The sequence below is a fragment of the Leopardus geoffroyi genome, chromosome B1, assembly GCF_018350155.1.
Source record: "Leopardus geoffroyi isolate Oge1 chromosome B1, O.geoffroyi_Oge1_pat1.0, whole genome shotgun sequence".
NCBI lineage: Eukaryota > Metazoa > Chordata > Mammalia > Carnivora > Felidae > Leopardus > Leopardus geoffroyi.
Window position 1 is genome coordinate 10760037 of NC_059327.1, and position 23359 is coordinate 10783395.

The 23359-nt window shown below is 36.7% G+C and overlaps 1 long non-coding RNA gene across 2 annotated transcripts in view; it reads right to left on the reverse strand.

Annotated features, from left to right (window-relative positions):
- Positions 1-4695: 4695 nt before the first annotated feature.
- LOC123584705 overlaps positions 4696-23359 on the reverse strand; it is a 115546-nt gene continuing 96882 nt past the window's right edge. The window contains exons 4-5 of one of the 2 annotated variants that reach the window (XR_006705655.1): positions 18653-18846; positions 4696-5446 (exon numbers count right to left, since the gene is read on the reverse strand). This is a non-coding gene — a long non-coding RNA (uncharacterized LOC123584705). The remainder of the gene's footprint in view (positions 5447-18652; positions 18847-23359) is intronic. The other variant, XR_006705661.1, reaches the window with a different exon arrangement.

Sequence of the window (23359 nt, forward strand, 5' to 3'; positions counted from 1 at the left end):
TTTGCTCTGCCTTTTCCTAAATGTTCCATTTTAAATTAAAATGGTAGAGGCATGATACCCTTTGATTAATTCTTCACTCCATTATAATTTGTGGAAAGTATATGTTCAACGGTAGACACTGTTCAAGACCAGGAAGACAGTCAATGTGAATAATCAAATATGCTAATATTTATATTTTGCTCTTCCTAATAACCATATGAGATAATCCCTTCTTACTAGTCAGTAGTAGGTTTACATGAAGCAGTATGATGAATACACATATGTCTATAACATATACATATACCATTTTGTTCACGGTCTTCAGGATTTTATTTTCTTATATAGGACTATACTGAGATGGGTTTCACATTGATATGACTAGCACCTCAACATTAAATATATTATTAATGGGTTAAAAAAGAAAATGAAGTGAGCAAATTAAAAATTATATATTATCTGGAATCACTGCAAATAGTTTTTTTTTTAAGCAGCCTTTCCAATATTCTACTTCTGTTCACTAAAGTTGGGTAATAATTTAAGTAGTTGAACAGAAACAGAGTTTATGAATCTATTTACTTCTCGAGAAAAATAAGTGCTGTTCAAAATGTAAAAAAGAAACGTGTAAGTTTTATGTTTAAGTTTGCTGGTAAAAATTTCTATAATACTTTCTACAAAAATAGTTTCCTTCAATATATTAATCAATACTGTGCCAATTTTTTTTCTTGTATCCATTCATATCAAGTGCTAACTATATTCTTTCTGTCATCACATTTATAATTGGATTATCTGCCTGACAGTTTATTTTATTGTTTTTCAGTTCAAAAATGGGAACTTGATTTAATATAGCCAAAAAGTGATGGTTGATGGAGTCAAATTATGAAGGGTCTTGTAGCCCACAGAAAGACACTGATTTTGATTCCAAGCAAGATAAGAAGCCATTAGATAATTTTCACTGATGAAAAATATGGTAAGATTCCGTTTAAAAACTTTCACTTTAGTCACTCATTTGATAATGGACTGAAGAGGCCAAGAGAGGAATTGGGAAAACAGCAAGAAATGATCAAGGTGGTAGCAGCAGGGATAGTAACAAGGTGGCTGAGTTCTTGGCATATATTTGAAGGATTTAATTCCCCCAACAGGATTTCCTAATGGCATGAACATATAAAGTGAAGAAAAGAGTTAAGGAAGACTAAGGTGGTTGATATGAACATTTCAAAAATGAAACTGCTTTTAAGTCTGAAGGAAAAAACAGAAGAAACAGTAAGGTCTTAGGAAAAACATATTTGAGATGCCCGTTAGATGCCTATCAAGCATCCAAAGAACCATGTGCTCGAAAAGTTTGATAAAAGAATCCAGAGTGCAAGGAGGGTATAAATTTCCCAGAGGGTAAAATTTCCCAAAGACACATTAAACATTATATTTTGCTACTGAATGTTAAGTTGAAATGATAATTTTTTGAAATTTTTACGTAGCATCTTGGGTCCTGCCGTCAAAACTAAGAATATGCATATTCAAAAAGTATGAAATCAAATTTACAATTCATATTGTCTGAATATTGCCATGGTTTACACACCTTTCAAAAAGTTAACAAGTCCTTACAAATATGTGACATTAGTGGGATTGCTTCATCTTTTGAAGAGGCTATGAACTAATAGCAAGTTTGCATAACTGTTAATCATATTTTGATTTCCATAGCACCTTAAGGTTGTGTGAGAAATGAATGTCTTCTCTCCAAAATAATCAAAACCTAGCTTTTGACAGACTTATAGTGCAGCAAAGTATGTATACTTTTCCTTAATAACTTACAGTAAATTATAGGTCCAAATCACATATAGAAAAAACTGATTATACAGTCAATTCTTCTTATTCATATAGTTGTGCTCTGTATAGTCTCTACAAAGATTGCATTAGCTAATACTGAACAAGTGTTCCTAGGGGAACTACAGAGCTGGTTCCTGCGAACTCTGGTTACAACATTTTCATCAGCTTAGCCTTGATCAGTACATAGCTTTGTCTTATAGAAGTTTCCTTCCAACTGCACCTTACTTAATATATATCACTGATTCATGTACAGTGAACTCATGGCCAATAGCATTGTAACTCATATCTGAAGGGAGCTTATCTAACACATGTACTCATTTCCTTTCTCCATGAGGCACATCACAGCCTTCTTGCACGTAGGAACACTAGACAGCACTTGAGCACTATATCTGGGGTCATTTTAAATAGTAAAATCACTAAAAGCTAAAAAATGTGAAATATGTCACACTAAATAGACTATGAAAAAGGTGCATTTGTAGTATGCGAGCTGAAATAAGAAGGCAGAGCACTGAACTCTTTCAACTTCCCTGCAAACATACACATAGAATGACTTCAATTTTTAGCCACTCCATACAAATCCAAGCATGACTGTGAATGAGCTGCAAGTATTGATTTGGGGGGGTACAAAAAACTTTAATGCATAGGCAAGTTGACAAATATAGAATCTGTGAGTGAGGATCTATTGGTCATATACGCCTATATTCTTAGATTCACATCTAAATGTCCACTCCTCCCCCATAGACAATAAAATGTCAACTACTTAGTAGCAGAATGGGAAAACAACACAACAAATGAAAAATCAAAAACAAAAAGCATAAAGCCTGTATCATAATGTCAGTGCTATCCTAATGAAGAAAAATTAGAATGAGGGGGAAATGATTGCTGGATACTAACAGAAACATTTTGTTGGTCTGTAACTGCTTAGGCTTGGTGTAGAATTTCAAACCAGTATTTTTGGTGGTTCTATATAATTTTTCCTTGTAAATATCACGCCTATTATCTCTATTAATGTTATTATTTTTATTTCACTCTAAAATGGGTTTCAGCTATTATATATGCTATGGTAGAACATGCTGTATTAGTTGATTTTAAATTGATCCTTGTTACCAACATTATCATAATCCCCTTCACTCTCCTATTGAGATTATTGCTTTTCTGTTGGCCAGGAAGAATAAGATGAATGTTGAATTTTTAAAATTCTACAGAATATATTTGGGCATCTGAACAAAAAGAATAATTCTTGATCATTGTCCTTTGTTTATAAGGAAACCTAAATGAGAGAGTATGAGAATCTGTAAATATTTCAAATTAAGCAATATTTGATTATTAACACAATAAGATAATCAATGCACAATGGTTTTTCAAATTACTTTACTTACCTTTGTTCAAAAATTGCCAATGCATTAGGTCTCAATTTTGAATCATACCAATATCTTTATACCACACTGTTTTACAAATATATTTTAAGTATTATTACGATGTAGGCAGGCCGGCTCCAAGGATCCAGAGGGGGTCCCACAGGACCCACCAAGAGGATCCTTGGCTATGTACAGGATAGAAATCAAACGTAAGCCAGCAGGAAGTGAATCAGAGTTTACTGAAGATATACAGAGGGAGTTCAGATGCAGGTGGAGAGTCTGGGAGATTCAGAAAGGAAAGGAGAGTCTCATCTTTGCTTTGGGTTTGGGGGTTTTATTGAGGATTGTGCTCTGGTGTATGTGTCCTTCTAGGCATCCAGGTACTGGTAAGAACAAGGACAATAGTCCAGGTGTCCTCCATAAATCCCTTATTCCTTAGAACCAGGGGGTCTTGGTATCAAGACTTCTAGCACTGGTGGTCTGGAATATGCACACGATGGCTTCATCCAGTCATTCTTGCCTGATCCGTCCTTGGATGTTATCTATTATGCTGGAAGCTCTAAAGAATCATTAACTACTTGTCCTTTCAAGGAGAACATACAGTATGAAGCCCGTGTAAGGTAGGGGTGCAGGTCTTATCAAGAGTAGAAGCAGGAAGGGGCGCCTGGGTGGCGCAGTCGGTTAAGCGTCCGACTTCAGCCAGGTCGCTATCTCGCGGTCCGTGAGTTCGAGCCCTGCGTCAGGCTCTGGGCTGATGGCTCAGAGCCTGGAGCCTGTTTCCGATTCTGTGTCTCCCTCTCTCTCTGCCCCTCCCCCGTTCATGCTCTGTCTCTCTCTGTCCCAAAAATAAATAAACATTGAAAAAAAAATTAAAAAAAAAAAGAATAGAAGCAGGAAAAGGAGCAAAAAGCAGATTTCTATGGAGTCCCTTCAGCTTCCCTATTCTCAATTATATTAACAAAACTAGCATTGTATAGTTTTTCATTTGTCCCATCTGATATTTCTAAAGCTATATTTGCTATCTAAATTTTACTTCCTTTCTTTGCTGTATATTTATATTCTTTGAATGAGTTTTACTCTGCTGTTGTAGATTTCAGGTAATTGTCACAGTTGTGTATCGCTTTACCTATCACCTCCCAGTGCAGACCAACTGAGCCAGACACGAAGGGAGAAGGATTATGTATGTAAGTAAACACCGAATCACAGTTTATAGAATAATTTAGTCTCATTGCTTTCGATGACTTTTGGAAACTCGAAGTATCTACTAGATATCACACTTAAATGAGTAGTTAGTTATCATGAAAACACAGAACTAACAATGCTCACTTGCACTTGGGTTAGAATTATGCTACTTGCATATCACTTGGTCATGGTGCTTAAAATATTTTAATTAAATATCCCTATGCAAATATATTAATATTAATAAACATTTCAAATTAATACATATCTCATATCAAACAATATTTGACTATTACACATTTGATTCAAGATTTGTTCAGCCAATACTTATACCAACTATCAAAAATTCATGTTCATAATTCGTGTGTGTGTATATCTATATATAGATATATATATAGATACACAAATTCTACACTCCCTGTTTTTAAAGATGCATCACTCTATTGTCTTTCACTGATTATTTTGCTTTTAAATCATTTTTTCTGGTCAATCATTTTGTCTTGATACCTACTGGCACACTGATTAGTTTGTGACACATCAAAAATAAAAAAAGTCAGAAAAAGTGTAGAGTGAAGAAATACTGTAACAGAACTAACTTGAGTTTGCTCCTTGGTGAATCACAGATAGAAACCATAGCAGGTAGAGTTCTTGCACAAAGCAAACTATTTGCAGCGAACAAGGAGATCATGGAAAATAACCGCCACAACTGTGATTTACCAAACAAAGGTAAATGGGTTCCTTTTATTTAGAGTTAGGGATAAATACTTACAAAGGGAGGCCTTGTTCATCATTTGTAGAGACAGGCGTGGCATTGCTCCTGTGACTTAAGGAAACATGCCAATCAATGCATTGGATATCATGTAAATGAGGCTTGTGCCTTGGGCAGAGATCTTAGTATTATAGTGAGATAAAGGTAACTGTTGGGAACTCCAGGAGTCACTTCATGGTCTATTTGTGCAGGCCTGAGTTGGCATTAAGTTCAAACTGGCCTGGGTGGTCTGGGTCGCTGGAGTTCCTCCTCCAGGTGGTGGTTATCGCTTCCGGGGTAGTTTTGATTTCCACAGGGGATGCTTTGTCTGTATGGTCTTTCGCCACAGTGACAAGATAAACTGGAAAGAAGAGATTACAGAAAATTACGGGACAAAGATCGGTGGGTACAAGCAGGTGAGCTGTAAAGGTCGTGTCTTGGGGTGTAGCTGGTGACAATATTATAGCAAAAGAAGTTTTTAAGTGTCATTGCAGGAACATATATTAAAAGAGGCTGTGGCCTGAAAGCTCACAGAGAGAAAAAACTGAGAGGGTTGGGGTGGGAGGTCAGGACATAGCAATTATTCTGCATTGTTCTCTTCAATTTATTAACCACTAAGTTCCCTGGAAAGAAAATACACACTTGGTTCCTATGAATTACTGGAGCTGTGCTTCACATTTTTGTCATCATTTGATAAATAGTACAGTTAAAACATGCATCAGTGTTTTACCTTTCTTGACATTTTAGACACATAGCATTTGGAAAAAGAAACTAATTATAGAAACTTTCTCTTGATTGACCCAAAGTATTTTAGTAAAACAATATCTTGATTAAGCCACATAAATCATAACTCTTAATGTTTTTATCAATGGAGATCATGTATATTTTTACTGAGTCCAAATCAATAACAGAAATAAATTAATGATGAAGTAGCAAAGACCATATGGTAAATTCAATTAAATTAATTAAGAATTTAATTAGAAACAAACATGTGCCTAGTAGTCTATTAAATATTGAAGGGCACACAAAGGAAGCAGAGGGTACAGAACATGTTCTCCAGATACATACAACAGCACTTGAAAAATACATGAGATACACACCTGAAATAATTAAGATTAAGGTAACTCAGAACTTTGGAATTGGAGTGGCATGGGTAAAAAACTTAGAACCCCAGCTTCTAAATCTTTAACTTTGGGCATATTGCTTGAATTCTTTAATCCTCAGGGCCTCAACTATACAATGGGACTATGAACAAACACATCAATGGATTGCTTCAAGAGTAAAATGAGGTATGAATATAAAATAGTTTATGAAATACCCATCATACTGTAGATATTTTTAAAGTGGTAAAACGTGAAAATATGGTGGTTCATTCACCTGACACGGTAATGGCTACATAGTATCTAACCGTATAGAGATGCAATGATACGGATATTAAGAGGAAAGACTACATCTGTGTACAGCATGATGCTATATGGAATGGTATAAAAATGATATTTCGGATAGGTTGAAATTATAGGTGATATTTATTTTATGTTTTATTTTGTCTATATACTCTTCAAATTTTTTGTAATAGTTTTTGTAACAGTCATGGATTACTTTTTAACCAAGAAATTGAGTAATGAATGAGATACATTGTACTCATCAGTGTTCTCATGAAGTAGAACCAACTGGAGAGAGAGAGAGAGAGAGAGAGAGAGAGAGAGAGAGAGAGAGAGAGAGATTGGTTGATTATGAGGAACTTGCTCACACAATTATGGAGGATGAGAAGTCTCATGATATTCCATCTGTAAGCTGAAGACTAGCAAAGCCCGTAGTCTATCGTCCATACACTCTGTGTCCAAAGGCCTGAGAACCAGGGGACCCACAGGTGTCAGTCAGCCCCAGGGGCACACGAGAATGGTGATCCAGATTCACTGTTAGCTGAAACACAAATTCTGCTTTCCTCCAACTTTTCATTCTATCAGGCCTTCAGTGGTTTGGATCCTGTCCACTCACACTGGAGAGAGCAATCTGCTTTACTCAGTCTACCAATTCAAATGCTACACTCAACCAGAAACACCAATAATAATACCCAAAAATGTTAAGCCAATTTCTCAGCACCCTGTGATCCAGTCACACTGACACATAAAATTATCCTTCACATATATTGCACAGACATGATATTTTAAGAACAATTAGGTATGGAAAATTTACTATCAGAGAATAAATACGATCTCTTCCACCTTTCTGTAGTTGTAAGAAGGTTATGCGTGTAGGGCATAAGCTTGAAAGCACTGGATATAGTGATGGCTCCCTCTTTGAAATATTTTGTATTAGTCTTCTAGGGCTCCCATAATACAATATCACAGATTGGGTAGATTAAATAACAGAAATATTTTTAATCACAGTTCTGGAGGTTAGAAGTCCAAGACCAATGTGCCAACAGAGTTAGTTTCTGGTGAGATTCTCTTTCCGACTTCTAGATGTTTGCCTTCTCATTGTGCACGTACGTGTCCTTTCTTCTAGGCAAATGGGGAAAGGAGATCTTTGGTGTCTGTCTTTTCTTATACAGATACCAGACAAACCAAATTTGGGCCTCACAATTATTGTCACTTAACCTGACCTATCTCCTGAAAGGTCCTGTCTCCAAATACAGCCACACTGGGGGATAGAGCCCCAACATGTAAATTTTGGGGAGACATAATTCAGTCCATGACATCTTTATTGATTTAAACTTCTGTAAGACACAATCTCTTTTGATGTCTCTTATTCTTTTACCAAACCATGATACTGACTTTGTGGGTGTGCAAAATGTGTGTAGGTGCACAGAGTATCCTACTAGAAAGAATCCCATGATTGTTTATATTCTTTGCTGTTGTCGTCCTGAAGTTATTAGTAATTTTGATTAATGAATTTTGTTTTATACAGCAGGTTTTGGTTCCCAGGAAAATTAGGTGGAAGGTGCAGAGATTTCCCAAACACCCTCATCCCTGCCCACACACAGTTTCCTCCACTTATCACTATCCCGCACTAGAGGATGAATCTATTACAATTGATTAAACTACGCTGACACATCATTATCACTCACAGTCCATACTTTATGTAAGGGTTTTCTTTTGCTTTTGTATATTCTATGGATTTTGACAAATTATATAATGACATGTACCCACCATTCTCCTATCGTGCAGGATAAACAGCCCTAAAAAATTTTTGTGCTGCCTATCCATCCCTCCCTTCCCCCAACCCCTTGATGGTCACTGATCTTTTCACTGTCTTCGCAGTTTTGTTTTTCCAGAGTATCATGTAGTTGGAATCATACAGTATATAGCCTTCTCAGATTGGCTTCTTTCACTTGATAATATGTATTATATATTTCCTCCATGCTTTTTCATGGCTTGATAGCTCATTTCTTCTTATCAGTGGATCATACTCCATTGTCTGAACATACAAGGTTTATTTATCCATCTTCCTACTGAAAGATACCTTGGTTGCTTCCAGGTTTTAGTAGTTTGTTTTTTTTTTCAATAAGACTTTTAATATTTGACTCCACTCTCTTCTTGCTTGCATGGTTTCTAGGAGAAATTGTACATAATTCTCTTTGTTCCTTAAGTTTTTTTCCCCTTCTAACTTTGTTCAAGATTTTTTCATTATCTTTGATTTTCTGAAGTTCAAGTATGATTTGCCTCAGTATAGCTTTTTTTCTTTTTACATTTACCCTTCTTGGTGTTGTCCTTAAGATCTCTGCAGATCTTCCTAGATCTGCAGTCAGGTGTCTGACATTAATCTGAGGACATTTTCACTTATTGCTTCAATTATTTCTCCTGTTCTTTTCTCTTTCTCTGGCATTCCAATTTATGCATTTCATGCCTTATGTAGTTGCCCCACAGTTCTTGGATATTCTTTTTTTTTTCCAAATACTTTTCTCTTTGCAGTTTTTGAAGTTTCTATTGTCTAATCCTTGAGCTCAGTCATGCCCAATCTCTTCCTGTGTCCAGAAAAGACATTTTTTTTTTACTACACTGTGTTTAATGTCTAGCATTTCTTTTTTATTCATTCCCAGAATTTCTGTTCACATTATCCTTATGTTCTTGTGTGTTGTCTATGTTGTCCTTTAAAGTCCTAGCATATTAATCATAGTTTTAAGAAAATCTCGTATCTGTTTAATTCCCAATTCCTTGCCATATCTGTCTCTGGTTCTGATGGTTGTTCATTTTCTTCAGACTCTGCATTTTTCCTCTGAGTGTGCCCTGGGATTTTTGCTGAAAGGTGTATATGATCTACTGTGTGAAAGAAACTGCTATAAATCTTTGTTTACTAATGCAGTAAAGTGTGGGGGAACGGGATGTGTTCTGTAATCCCATGATTAGGTGTCAGGCTTTTGGTGGGGCTGTGTACCTGAATTGTGAACTTCACCAGTGCTGCTCTTCTTTGCTCGAATAGGTGAGACGCAATGGCTGAAGTTCACTGAAGCAGTGTTTCCCCTCCCCCCCACCGCCCCCCCCCCCACCGAAAACGGCTAGAGGGGGCTGAAGTCGGGGAGCTCCTTGCTTGCAAGTGTCAGACTCCAGTGAAAGTGTCTCCTCAGAGCAAGTTTTGTGAAGAACAGTAAACTTTGGTGTATTTCGGAACGACTCATTTTCCCCTCTGCTCACAAGAACCCTGAGGGGATTTTTCTACAGGATTCACTGTGAGGCCTGGTGCAGCTCCAAGAGGTAAAACTGGGTCCCCCTGGAGTTTTTCCTCTCTCACACTTGTCTACACGGAGACTCCAGCAATTTGCCAATTACAGTTGCGGTTTTCCAGCCCCAATACTGATTCCTGTGCAGGTTTCTGCACGTGGCTTTCTGGTACCATAGTTGTGATTCTCTGTATCTGCTTGTCTCTCACTCCCTCTGATTTTGCAGGCAAGAGTTTGCCCTGGGAATCTGACTTTTCTGAAAGATCTATGAAGAGGTTGATTTTTTAGTTTGTTCAGGTTTTTTACTTGTCATTATGATGGAGTGAAGTCTTCCACGCTTTGTAAATGCTGGACTGGAAACCAGAAATAATTCAAGTTCTCAGCAATTTTTTTTAACAAGGGGCCCACATTTTTGAGTACTGCAACTTGTGTAGGACGGACCGTTAGGGTGCTCAGACGCTCTCTCCTGCCTGCTTCCTCTCTCCCTTCGGGTTTTGTTCTCACCCTCATCCATACGACTGTCTAACCATCTGTCCTCTGCTGACTTCTCCCAGATGCACTATTCCCAACTGCCTACTTGGGATCTTGATTCTCGTATCTAGTAAAATTCTGAAATATTTTCCTTGGAGATTTGTCATCATCATCATGAGGATCACCATACACATAATCACACAATCGAAAACAAACAAAAGTCTGAGAATCTTTTTATGTTTAATTCTTGTATTCCCTTTAGATTCTCCATCCAATTTAAGAGACTGTCCTTCCAGCTCTACCTCCAAAATCAATCCCAAGGTAGGCCACATCTCATCCTTTCTATTATTCTGGCATTAACTGCTATCAGTAATCAGGCCACATACAGTATGAACCCATGTATATGAGGTGTCCACAAAAAAACAAATTTAGAGAGACCAAAAGCAGAGTAGTAGTTGCCTGAGGTTTGGGATGGGAATGGAGATTAACTGTAGGTGGACATAATGGATCTTTGGTGTGAAGTGAGGGGGAGGGTATTCTACAACCAATTCATGATGATGGTTAAACTGTTGGGTAGTTACTAAAAGTCTATGATTTGTACACTTGAGATGAATAAACTTGATTATATATAAAATATACCTCAACAAAGCTACTGAAAAATAAACAAATCCTTAATCTGTTCCTTTTCTCCTAAACCTGTACCTATAGAATGTATTCTCTACTCAACTGCCAGAATAAAAGTTCCATCAGTCACTCCTTATCAGATTTCCATTTTGTATTCCACTACAGTCTCAGTGCACTTGGCTGCTTTTGGTTCATGTTTCTTGAACTAGCAAACATTATTCCTGACTTGGGCTATGCTCGTATCTGTTGTTATCTTGGCTCATTGGTTGGTGTCTTCTCATTATTCAAGCGTAATATCAAAACTCAAAAGAGCTTCCTACATAGCCTAGCTAAATCGCTCCCTCACTTTATCCTAATTTTCTTCATACCAAATATTGGTCTCCTAAATTCTTCTTTCTGTGTTTATGTTTATGTCTTTAGATTTGCTTCTTCCATCAGAATGGAAGTTCCTTGAAAGCAGGGATTCTGCTTATTGGTTCACCATGAAATTCCTAATGCTAAGATTAGTAGCTGTTATAGGTTAGGGGCTCCCATACTTCCTGATTGACCTTAGAAATGAAGCCTAATAGTGAATTCAAAAGACACCTTTAATTGTATAAGAAAAAAGATTTAAAAAGAAATCTAAGACACAGAGCTGCACATCTTTTCCTAAATACTGTGTCATTTTTCATAACATTCATAATATAAATGGGTCTTTAAAATGTTACCCATGCCAGACTTTTTTATCCACATTCCTCATCATTATAATTTTAATACAACTACTTACCAAGCATGGCATGTTCTAGCCTCAAACTGCTTTGTAAATGATAACTGACATTAATTAAGTAGTCATTATCAATTGATTTGTTGAATTAATCTCATTTCTAAAATTTCATTTTTATTAAAGATAATTAAGAAGGTGTCCAAACAGGATCTCAAGCCATATCTAATCATATCTCCTGTGCATATATTGTGTCTCAGTAAGAAATTGGAAATTCTTTTTTTCTGTATATTTCTAAATTAGTGCAGTTAAAGTGACCTTCAGCTAACACCTAATTTATTCATAGTCTCTTTTCTTTCTAGATTTCAAAAATCTTAAAAATGTCCTATGATAATACATGTTCTTCTCATAGTCCAAAAAGCACACAGGCAATCAGAATAAATTCACTATTTCACTTCCTTATCTTTCAAAGTGTCTTGAATTTTTATTTTTATTAATAATGTTTAGAAAGCATTTCTGCATTTTATCATACTATATTTTATCCTCAGATTTGTGATATTAGTAAATAACAACAAAAAAAACCCAATCCACGTTTACTTTTTATATATAATGCTACACAGAGAACTTCTAACCCCCAGCAACAAAATATCAACAAAGTATGAAAGAAGAGAACTCATCTTTTCACTAGTATTTCCAACGTATTTAATACTTTCATGTTCTTCATTAAGAGAGATAAGAAGATACTTTAAACACATAAAACCCATCCTAAATATCTGTTTTATATCATTTAAGTAGTATGAAGTATAGTAAAATAGTAACACTCCCTGAATGGCAGGTTAAAAGTCTCAGTATTTATGTTTGCTATCTTTATTTTTTAAATTTTTTTAATGTTTATTTTTGAGAGACAGCATGAGCAGGGGAGGGGCGGGGCAGAGAGAGAGAGGGGGAGACAGAATCCAAAGCAGGGTCCAGGCTCTGAGCCTTCTGCACAAAGCCTGATGCACAGCTTGAACCCATGCACCGTGAGATCATGACCTGAGCGGAAGTCAGACACTTAACTGACTGAGCAACCCAGGAGCCCCTTGTGTTTGCTCTCTTATCTCTGTCAGTTATAGCAAAACTGAATAGGATTCGAACTATTCTATGGAGATCTATTGTCAACATACCAAAAATAACAAAATATCATAAATGACATGGCTGAGCCAACAACAAAATAGTATAAAACAATATTTTCTTACTTGTATTCCTTTAAAAAAATCTAGCTTTAAATTTAGTGTCTTATCATTTGCACATGTGGGTGACCATATTCACAGTACAACCTGAAGTCTACTTTGATGTAGGCATTTCCCCCCCCCATCGTCTGCTTTTATAATCTTTTTCACTCAAATTCCAACCAAACAAAAACAAAAAATTTACAAAGTTCATGTTAGTGTATCAAACAATATTTCTGGTTGAAAGTAGGTTTGCTAAATACAATTTTGTGTTACCTGTTTAGAACAATTGGAAACCGACTTAGTTGAATGACTGAATATATTTTTATCTTAATTTATTATTAGAGGGAAAAATTCCTATAAGCAGTGTTACTGCTTTTTCTCTGAATATAGCACATAATGTATATGAATAATATGTATTCGTATCCTTTTCCTATTTGGTCTCCATTTAAATCAGTTATACTCTTTATAAGGTTAACCACACAGTTTTGAATATATGGTCATATGTTTTAGTTGCAATGTAAATTTATAAAGGGAGTTACTAGGGTGGAAAATCTATTATTAGTTTTACTATTACCATTTACAATAATGGCAAGAGTATGTATTAGTTTCCTAGGGCTGCTATAACAAGGCAGCACAAGCTGGAGCTTTGAAAACACCACAAATTTATTCTTTGACAATTCCAAAATCAAGGTTGGTGTTGGTGTCATTTGAAGACTCCGAGGGAAGATCTGTTCCATGCCTCTGTCCTAGTTTCTGGTGGTTGACAGAAGTTTTTGGTGTCCCTTGCCTTATAGATGTATCCATCCAATCTCTGCCTCCATGTGTTCATATTCAAATTTCCCATTTCTTAAAAGAGCATCCTTCATACTGGTTCAGAGCCCAAGCCAATGCAGTTTGACTTGACTACACCTGTAAAACCCTATTTCCAGATAAGGTTACATACTGAGGTTATGGGTAGATGTGAATTTGGGGAGAGGGCACTGTTCAACCTAGTCCTCTCCACCTTCTGTCCCCCCACCAATCCAAGTCCTTCTCATGTGCAAAATACATTTACTCAATCTCAACATCCCTAAAAGTCTTAACCCATTCAAGCATTAACTCTGAATTTAAAATCTCATTTAATATCAACTCAAAAATATTCCAAATCTTATAAAATCAGATATAAGTGAGCCTCTGCATATTGCTCATCTGAGGACAAAATTCCTTTTTGTTCACTGATGAGCAAAACTAGAAAACCGGTTATCTGCTTCCAAGATACAGTTATGGGACAGAGATGGAATATAGATTCCCATCCCAAAAGGGAGAAACTACAAATAATAAATATATATATATGTATGTATGTATATATATATATATATATGGGTTACTGGTCTAAAGCAAGCGTGTATCTCATAAGAGCAAATTCCAATAGGTCTCTAGGCCTGAGAGTCATCTGACATGGCTTGATGCTCTGCCCTCTCAGCCCTGGGACAGCCCACAGTCATGGCCATCCAAGGCACCAGACTTGTCTTTTCTGGCCTCAGCATCCTTGTCTCTGGTCTCAGCATCATTCTTTGTTTTGTCCCATCTCCCTCCTTTTTAGTCTAGGTCAGTAGTGTAGCTATAAAATTCTCAGAAGCCTTATTATTGTTTTTCTGGGCTGTCAAGGGGATCCATACCATCAAATATGAGGATTCTCCACAGATCCCTCCTGGATAATCCCATCTCTATTCCTGGCTTCTGCAGAGAGGTTTATTGGATCCATAAGTCACATTCCTCATCTCTTTAGTGAAGATTGCCCAGATACACCCTTGGGTTTGTTTCCCAGGCCTACTGTCCTGATATACTGGGAAATTTTCAAGTCGTCAAGTGCTGATAAGTTCGTGCTTTTCAGTTTCTCTCTTTCCTCTCACATTTCACCCTAAGCAGCAAAGAGAAATCAGGCTTCATCTTCTCCACACTGCTTGGATAGTTCCTCAGCTTATCCAAGTTTGTTACTTACATGATCTACTTTCCACCCAACAGAAGTTAATTCAGTCACATCCTCTGCTACTTTAAAGCAAAGGATCATCTTATTCCAGTGTCCAATAACATGTTTCTCATTTGTGTCTGAGACCTTACCAGAAGCACTTGAACATATTTCTGGCAGCTTTCGGGTAGTGATAATACACATTCTCCTCAGATAACAGACATTTTCTCTACATCTCTTCTAACTTCTTTTTGAGACCTCACCAGAATTGCCATTAACATCAATTTTTTTTAAATTTTTAACAATTACTCATTTTTCAGAGAGAGAGAGAGAGAGAGAGCACGCATGAGTGGGGGAGAAGCAGAGAGAGAGAGGGAGACACAGAATTCAAAGCAGGCTCCAGGCTGTGAACTGTCAGCACAGAGACCAGCACTGGGCTCGTACTCATGAACTGTGAGATCATGACCTGAGCCAAAGTCCAACACTTAACCAATTGAGCCACTCACGTGTCCCAACATTATTTCTAAAAACAATCTCTTTAAGGCTATCTCGGTATCTCTATCCTAAGCATCAAAAGTCTTCCAGCCTCTACCTAACACCAATTCCAAAGCCACTTTCACATTTTCTGTATTTGTTTTTTTTTTTTTTTTTAATTTTTTTTTTCAACGTTTATTTATTTTTGGGACAGAGAGAGACAGAGCATGAACGGGGGAGGGGCAGAGAGAGAGGGAGACACAGAATCGGAAACAGGCTCCAGGCTCTGAGCCATCAGCCCAGAGCCTGACGCGGGGCTCGAACTCCCGGACCGCGAGATCATGACCTGGCTGAAGTCGGACGCTTAACCGACTGCGCCACCCAGGCGCCCCGTGTATTTGTTGCAGTTATACCCAACTGGCTAGTACCAATACCTTTATGTTTCCATGGGCCTTTATAACAAAGTCCAACAAACCAGGGGGTTTAAAACAACAGAAACGTATTCTGTTACAGTTGAGCGGCTCAAAATCCAAAATCAAGGTATTAGCAGGGTTGGTTCCATCTGAAGACTGTGAGGTAGAATCTGCTCAATGCTTCTTTTCCTAGCTTCTGGAAGCTGTCAGAAATTCTTGGTGTTCCTTGCCTTGTAGATGCATCATCCCAATCTCTGTTTATATCATCATGTTTTGTTTTCCTTCTGTGTCTCTATGTCCAGTTTCCTGCATTTCTATGTAGGAATCCACTTTTCATAATTTGAGAATGCACTATTCAACCCAATACAGCATATTTTATGGAAACAGATAAACCCGATAAGATGATATATTCACCAAATAGCTGAAAATTTAACTATTATGTCAACTCAATATTTGGAACTGTGTCAATGTAATTCCTTGAATTTGAAGAAACTGAGAAAAAAATGACATAAAATAATTTGGTGCCTCGACTTTCTATAAAACCTTCATTATAATATGAATGCCTACTTTACTAACAGAAATTACTACTGATCACTAGTGACCAAACAAAAAGTTAAATATTAAAATTTAACTGGTAAACTTGAATTGATCAGTAACTTACCTTTGAATATTACAAGTTTTATCCTATTTACTTCTCATTCCCCTTCCCTAACCCACATAAGCTATTATTTAGTCCATTTTAACAACTAGGGAAATTAAAGGTCACACAGATTTAGTTCTTGATTAATGCGGGAATGAGGAGACAGATGTGTTTAATGGCATGTTTTAGCATGCTAAACATGATTATTTTACTACAGTCTTCTTCAAGAATTTTTGCTTTGTGCTATTTCCTTTATTATTAAATCTTTCTTCTAGTCTTAGATAAACTTTATCATCATAAATTCCTTTATGATTCCTTTAACTTGAAGGCAGTCTTGCATAACATCTACTGGAGAAAGGATGGTAGTTTTGGTACCATTCAACTTTCATTAACAAAATATTAATGAAGGCCATATAATGTATATGCTGATATAGAAATTTATATCTAGGCAGGCTTACAATTATGGTTTTATCAAAGAAATTATTTAAGAGTCAGTCTCATATTCACTATGTATTAAAAAAGGAACCAGGCTTTGGGCAAAGAAGACTGTTCATCAGGATTGAAAGTAAGATTCATGTCATTATTAGTGTTTTCCTTGGGGCCATGGTGCTTGTAACTGCAGTGTCTTCTGTCCTTTCTTCATTGTGTTCTTGGAAAATGGGAGTAAGTGGGGGAGTGGGCCCATGGTGGGGGCTCTGGAGGAGGATAAAAATAGAATTTGTGGATTTATCTACCAGTCAGAAATTTTCTTTAGTAGCTTAAAGTGACTGATGACCGTGATTATTACATTAATTTTCATGACACCCTTGGGCGACAGTCTGAAGTATCATTTTCACTATTTTTAGAGAGAGAAACGTAAGATTCTCAGATTAAATAACTTTGCACAGGGCAAACAAGTCCTGAAGTGGGAACAATGTTCCCAGAACAGGACTTAAGTCGACTCTTTTGTAAAAGTACAGGAAATCTTTCACCAAAGGCAGAATTGTAGTTGCAGATGGGCCTCTTAACGTCCCGTAGGCTTCCAACGCGGTGCACAATAGACAATCTGAACATCTGGATTCAAATCCAGTATCTACCTTGATTATTTCTTAACCAGCGCACGACTTTATGCAAGTTACTTAACTTCTCTGAGCCTCAATTCCTACCTAACAACTTCACTTCACTGTGTTTTTGCGACTGACTGAGAGCGTATATACCTGAAAACACTAAGCTCACAGTTTGGCACATAACAGGCGCTCCTGGAAACATCCACGTCAGTTCATCACATCCACGCATGCCTCCAGGACACAAGATTGCAAGTCACAGTTAGAAGTCTATTCCTACCTTTAATGACCCTCAGATTAAGTCTCTGAAAAACATTTAACAAGCCTGTTGTTCTCAGCCTGGCAAGCTTGAAGTACATTAAAAAGCACCTGTTTGGCTCTTGCAGAAAATCAGGACTGAAGAATGACTAACCTCGTAAGCCAAGCAGACTCAGGAAATGCTACTAGCGTGTATTTCAAACTGGAATTGATGTTTGCTCCATAAAGCAGGCAGGCTACAGTGTAAGTCTCAAATATAGTAAACCGTCAAGATGTTAAGGGTAGAAGAAAAGCGTCATATAAATATCAGAGCACTTCTGGTGGAGAATTGATGCAGACCCAGAAATTACAGCTTGAGTGGTTTTAGGCACTTTATTCCACTAAGGATTGAAAGGGTAATTATTAAACATTTGTGAAATTTCTTCATAGAATATTAACGTAATACTCTTAAACATTTCATTGTAGAAATCTAGGCTCCATTCTAGCAATCCTAAAACTTGAATGTAGGTTTCGTTTTTTTTTTTTAATTTTTTAAAAAGTTTTTATTTATTTTGAGGGAGAGAGAAAGAGAGCTTGAATGGGAGAGGGGCACAGAGAAGGAGACAGAGAATAACAACCAGGCTGGACACTGGCAGTGCAGAGCCTGACGTGGGGCTCACAACCATGACCTGAGCAAAAAACAAGAGTTTGTTGCTTAACTGACTGAGCCACCCAGGGGCCCCTAGATTTGAAAATAGTTTTAAGGTAGTAATGATCAGGGGAAAATATTTTAAGTATCTTTTATCTATGAAGTATACTTTATTGACTGATCCTTCAAACTGTGCTCTTGAGTTAAAATTATAACATAGACATTAATTCCTCTCCCACAAATATTAGGTTTAATTTTACATGATGGATTTTACAACAATAAAGGCATCTTCATTTTGCATTTTTTGAATATTTGAAGCTTCTCTTAGAAATGTTTTCCTCCTTTAAAAAGTCTATCAAATGCACATGCCTATCTTTCATACAACATTTCCTTATTCTTATGTAGAGAGAAGACAATAACATATAACTGTCACTCTTTTGGGATGTTGTTTTAGGGTTCAACAACAACAGACAGACAAAAGACATCAAAGATACCTTTGTAGCTAAGTCCAAAAGGAAATATTTTCAGGCAGGGTACCAGAAAATACACCATGCAAATTACAGTGAGTGAAAATGCCTTGGTTAATAAGAGTGGTGCATGCATTCACGGAGCCCCCATCAAGAGCTGATTCTTGGCTTCTTGTCAGGCTGCCTGATCATCTAGGGGTGGTTCTCACCTCAGAGCTTATCTGCAATTTAAGTGCAATATATGTTGATTTAAAAACCATTTCAGAGCTACGATTTTTTCCAAGGAAGTTTAGTTTGTAATTAAGTCCTTGTTTCTGGGAATCAAGTTTGCATATTAAAAAATTTTTAAAAATGAGCATTAACAATTAAAACTATCATTATAGGTTAATACCATTCCCAATATATTCATAGATCAAATAGATTAAACGTGTCTTAACATAAGTACGTGTCTATCACACTAAAAGCAAAAAAAAAAAAAAGTATGTGAATAGAATAAATTATTTCCAAAGAATCAAAAGTTAACTACCCTTTGTTATATTTAATAGAACCTGTGAATTGCATATTTGCTTGTATTCTTGAGTTATTTACATGAGGGCCAATAACTTAAAAAAATTCTGGAAGGCATAATGCTGGTGATGACTAGGGCAGGTGTGAAGAATACAAGACTAAATCCTATGTCAAACCTATTAAATACCTAGGAGAGTCTTTGTCTGGCAAAGAAATTGAATGTAAATATGAAAACAAACGGTTGTCATATATAGTGGCAATATAATAAATCCTTTATCCATGAATTTATATAAGCTTTTATGAACCTATTTATATTTTCAGTACTTACCACGTTTTAATATAATAAACACCATAGATTTGCTACCAGTAAAACCTTAAGGAGATCGGTTGTCCACATCTCAAAAAACATGGTTATATATTCACACACACACACACACACACACACACACACACACACACACCTTAAACACTTTCAATTGCTCTGCTGTCAATAGATCAGCCCAAGGATATACAGCAAAAAGCAAAAGAGAGAGCCAGAAAGAGGGGGAGGAAAGAGGGAGGGAGGGAAAAAGGGAAGTGAAGGGAAAAGGAGGAAAAGAGGGAGGGAGGACGGGACGAAAAGATAGAAAAAGAAGGAATATAATCCAAATTTCAAAGAGTACACCTAGTGTACTGTATTTTGCTGTTATAACTTGGAGGAAAAAAAAAGAAGTCTCTTAACAGTTTATGAAGTCTATAAAAAAGGGACAGAATTTTCACACAAAAGCTAATAAACATGGTAGAAAATAGAGGCAAAAAAAAAAAAAAAAAAAGCCAAGAAAGGAAAATGAAGACACTACTGGTAATTTGGGACAGAAAGAAAAACTATAATAACTAGAGTATCATTAGACATGGCAGAAATCTTCCAACAAAGCCTGCCCTGATGCCTGAGGTGATTCACATCTCCGGGTGTGCATTGGGGTTGTGAATCCATTGAGGAAGAGAACAGAGAGCCGTGCTTCAAACCAGTGAATTAAGACTTTTCATAAGAAGGTGGGACAAGGTTCGACTGTTCTTGAATGTGCTGATCCTGCAGAATTCTAGAAGACAGAACATCTGGTAAATGGGAATTTTATCATTCTAGAGTATCCACATTGTCCCATATTTACTCATTACTGCAAAGCCAGTAGCTTTTGTTTGACTAACTGGCTTACCTTTAGTAAAAAATCATTTCAGAACCCTGAGCATGCCCAGGAACCAAAGAAGCAGGAAAGGACTCCACTGCCAGGCAACTATGGAAGTAACCGGAAGAAGCAAGGGTGTTGTTGGAAGTACATTTGCTGTCCTCTTGCTCTCTGATTACTTCAGTCATTTCTTTGGTTTAGTTTGTGAAGGAGGGTCTTATTTAGAAGTTTTACTATTACTTCAGAAAATGTTTTGGGATAAACCATTTCATTGTGACTCCCATTCTTGAATTTATCTAAGTTAATGTTTTGATTCTGGCTTATACGTGTATTCTAGTCAAAGAAAAATATTAATGAAAATTTGAATATTGATTCTAAAATGTCTTCTATTGGAGCCGTCATTCCTCCTTGGTGTCACTGCCACAGTCAGAAGACAGCATTGTGGTGATTAATGGAGCTTCGTAATGCCTCCCTCCCTGTGGTATATGGAAATTAGTCATTCCTTACCCCCCCACCCCAGCTTGAGGGACACTCTGATATATGATGATGTAAACACTTATCATATTGTTTCATCACGACTCTCTGTGCCTCAGAAAAACCTTACAAGTGAGCTCTGTTAAGTAGCCTCTGAACTGTTCATCCTTAAATTCCATGCAAAAAAGCATAAAACGTGACAGAGCTTTCTGGATTTTAGCGTTTTTGTTTTTCCTTCAAGTGGGTTCAAGGAGAGCGATCAATTTTTATTAATGTTATTATGTATTAAATGTAAAAATGGGATATCAGAAATTAGTTTATTAAACCTGCTGAGACTTTAAATCTGTTTAAATTTGGAAAAGAAATTTATATCCAGTGTTTTCTAAACACTGCTTCATTTTTAAACCCTTACGAGTTCGTACATCTTAAATTCTGAAATTTGAAAACCCCATTGTTTAGCACAGAGCATTTAAAAGGATTAAAAATTTACTTTTTGCCATTAAATGCAACTTGGTAGACATTAATTTTTCAGTTTTTCCCACTACTAACCCTTTTGTCAGGTATTAGGACAGAAAAGCCTTGTTTCTTAGTCTAGCATTTTCCACATTAGTATCAAACTAATCCACATAGACAAACGAGTGATTAATTTTTTCCAAATAAATTATTTGCTAAGATCCTTTTTTATAAATTGTTAGTTTAAACCAAGATCAACTATTAGTATTGCAATAGGTGATAGTTTTCAAGAATTCAATAAGCAAAATTCAGTCTGTTGGCTTTACAATTTCAACAAGATATAATTTATCAAAATCTTCTAAGATTCCTGTAAACACTTATATCCACATATTCCTATTTCCCTTACCTCCATCCTTAAATAGAAGCTGAAATGGAACTTCTTTACTTACTAAAGATCAGCTCTTTATAGGGCGGGGGGATATTTTATTTAAAACAGTTTAAATTTGCATAAAGGAAATGGTAAAAAATAGAAGCACCTAATCACTTCTCTTTTTCACCTTAAAAATGTAATTGCATCTGTAGTTCTTTTGTTTCACTGGGGTTTGTTTCTTTGGTTCTTCATTTATTTTCTGTTGGGGCATTTTCTATTTCAGGGAAGAGGTGATTACAAATTAATTCTGATAGGAATTTTGGCTGAGAAGTCTAAATTACACTATGGTGTAGAGCCATAAACATTTCTCCGGACTTCCATAAGATGATGACTTGACTTTGTTACAACAGTGTCCAAAAGAAAATGTGTCAGATTATGAGAAGTTGAAAAAGGCACTGAAAACATGGCATAAAGAGCTAATGTGGGCAGTGCTACGGATTAAGTATTTGAAGTGTACTTGGTGTTTATCTTTTCATGCTAACTTCATATGCAGCCACTGTAATAGGGCCATTTAGTGCCATCATGACTTTTCTTTTGATCCAGATGTCATATAAATTCAATTAATTTCAACAGTATCTAGGTCTTCAAAGACCATATGCTATCTCTGGGGAATGTCTGTGCAATCTACTTGCCAGCTGTGAAACCAGAGCTATGAACCAGCAATTTTCCGATTCACAGTTACAGCATTTATGGTCTAATACCACCATCCACATGAAGGAAGAACACAGACCTGCTTCACTCAATGTTTGGTGGAAGGATGTAGGCTGTGCAATAATCTGAATGATCTTACATTAGGCTGGCTTCATTGTGCCCTACCATCCCTAAGGTGCTCTGCCCCAGTGTATTTTGTGTGAGAAATTAGAAGTATGCATCACAAATAAGTACATGTCTCCTTTTAAATGATTTATTGTGTTAATGTAACGTAAACACCTTCTCTCTACAATGCATATCCCTTATTAGAGAATCCAAATATCTTTCCTGTTGCAAAATACCCAATTTGTATCTGAAATGGTTAATTTTACGTGTCAACTGGGTTAAGAGATGTCCAGATGGCTAGTCAGACATTATGTCTGGATCTGTCTGTGAGGGAATTTCTGAAAGGGGTTAGTATTTGCTTCAGTAGACTGGGAGATGGCCACTCATAGTGGTGAGGGAAACTCTCTTCACTCAGTCTGCTGATGGCCCTAATAGAACAAAAGATGAAAGAAGGACCGATTCCCTCTCTCTTCTTGAACTAGAGCATCTATCTTCTCCTGGCCTCAGGCATCAGTGATCCTGGATGACAGGCCGTTGGACCCAGACTGAAATATACCACGAGTTTTCTGGTTCCTCAGCTTGCTGACAACAGACTGTGGACTTCTCAGCCTCTGTAGCCCTGTGAGCCAATTCCTGTGACAAATATCTTCACATATGTATATATATCCTACTGTGTTTTTTTTTCCTCTAATACAATATCTAAGCAAAGTTGAAGATGTCCTAGAACATTCACACTTGATGGATTTATTGTCAAGGGGAAGAAAAGTGGCTGGAGAGGACTGTGTATGTGCATTGGTGTTAAAGCAGGTGGTATGTGTATTCAGATCATAAAATGTAATCTAAGAGAAAACAAAGGTGAAGAAAGGGCTGACCCAGACATTACTCAGTGTATCCTGTTTAGCACTTCCATTTTCTTGTGCAGTTTACTTTTTCCTTTATTTTTCCTATTGA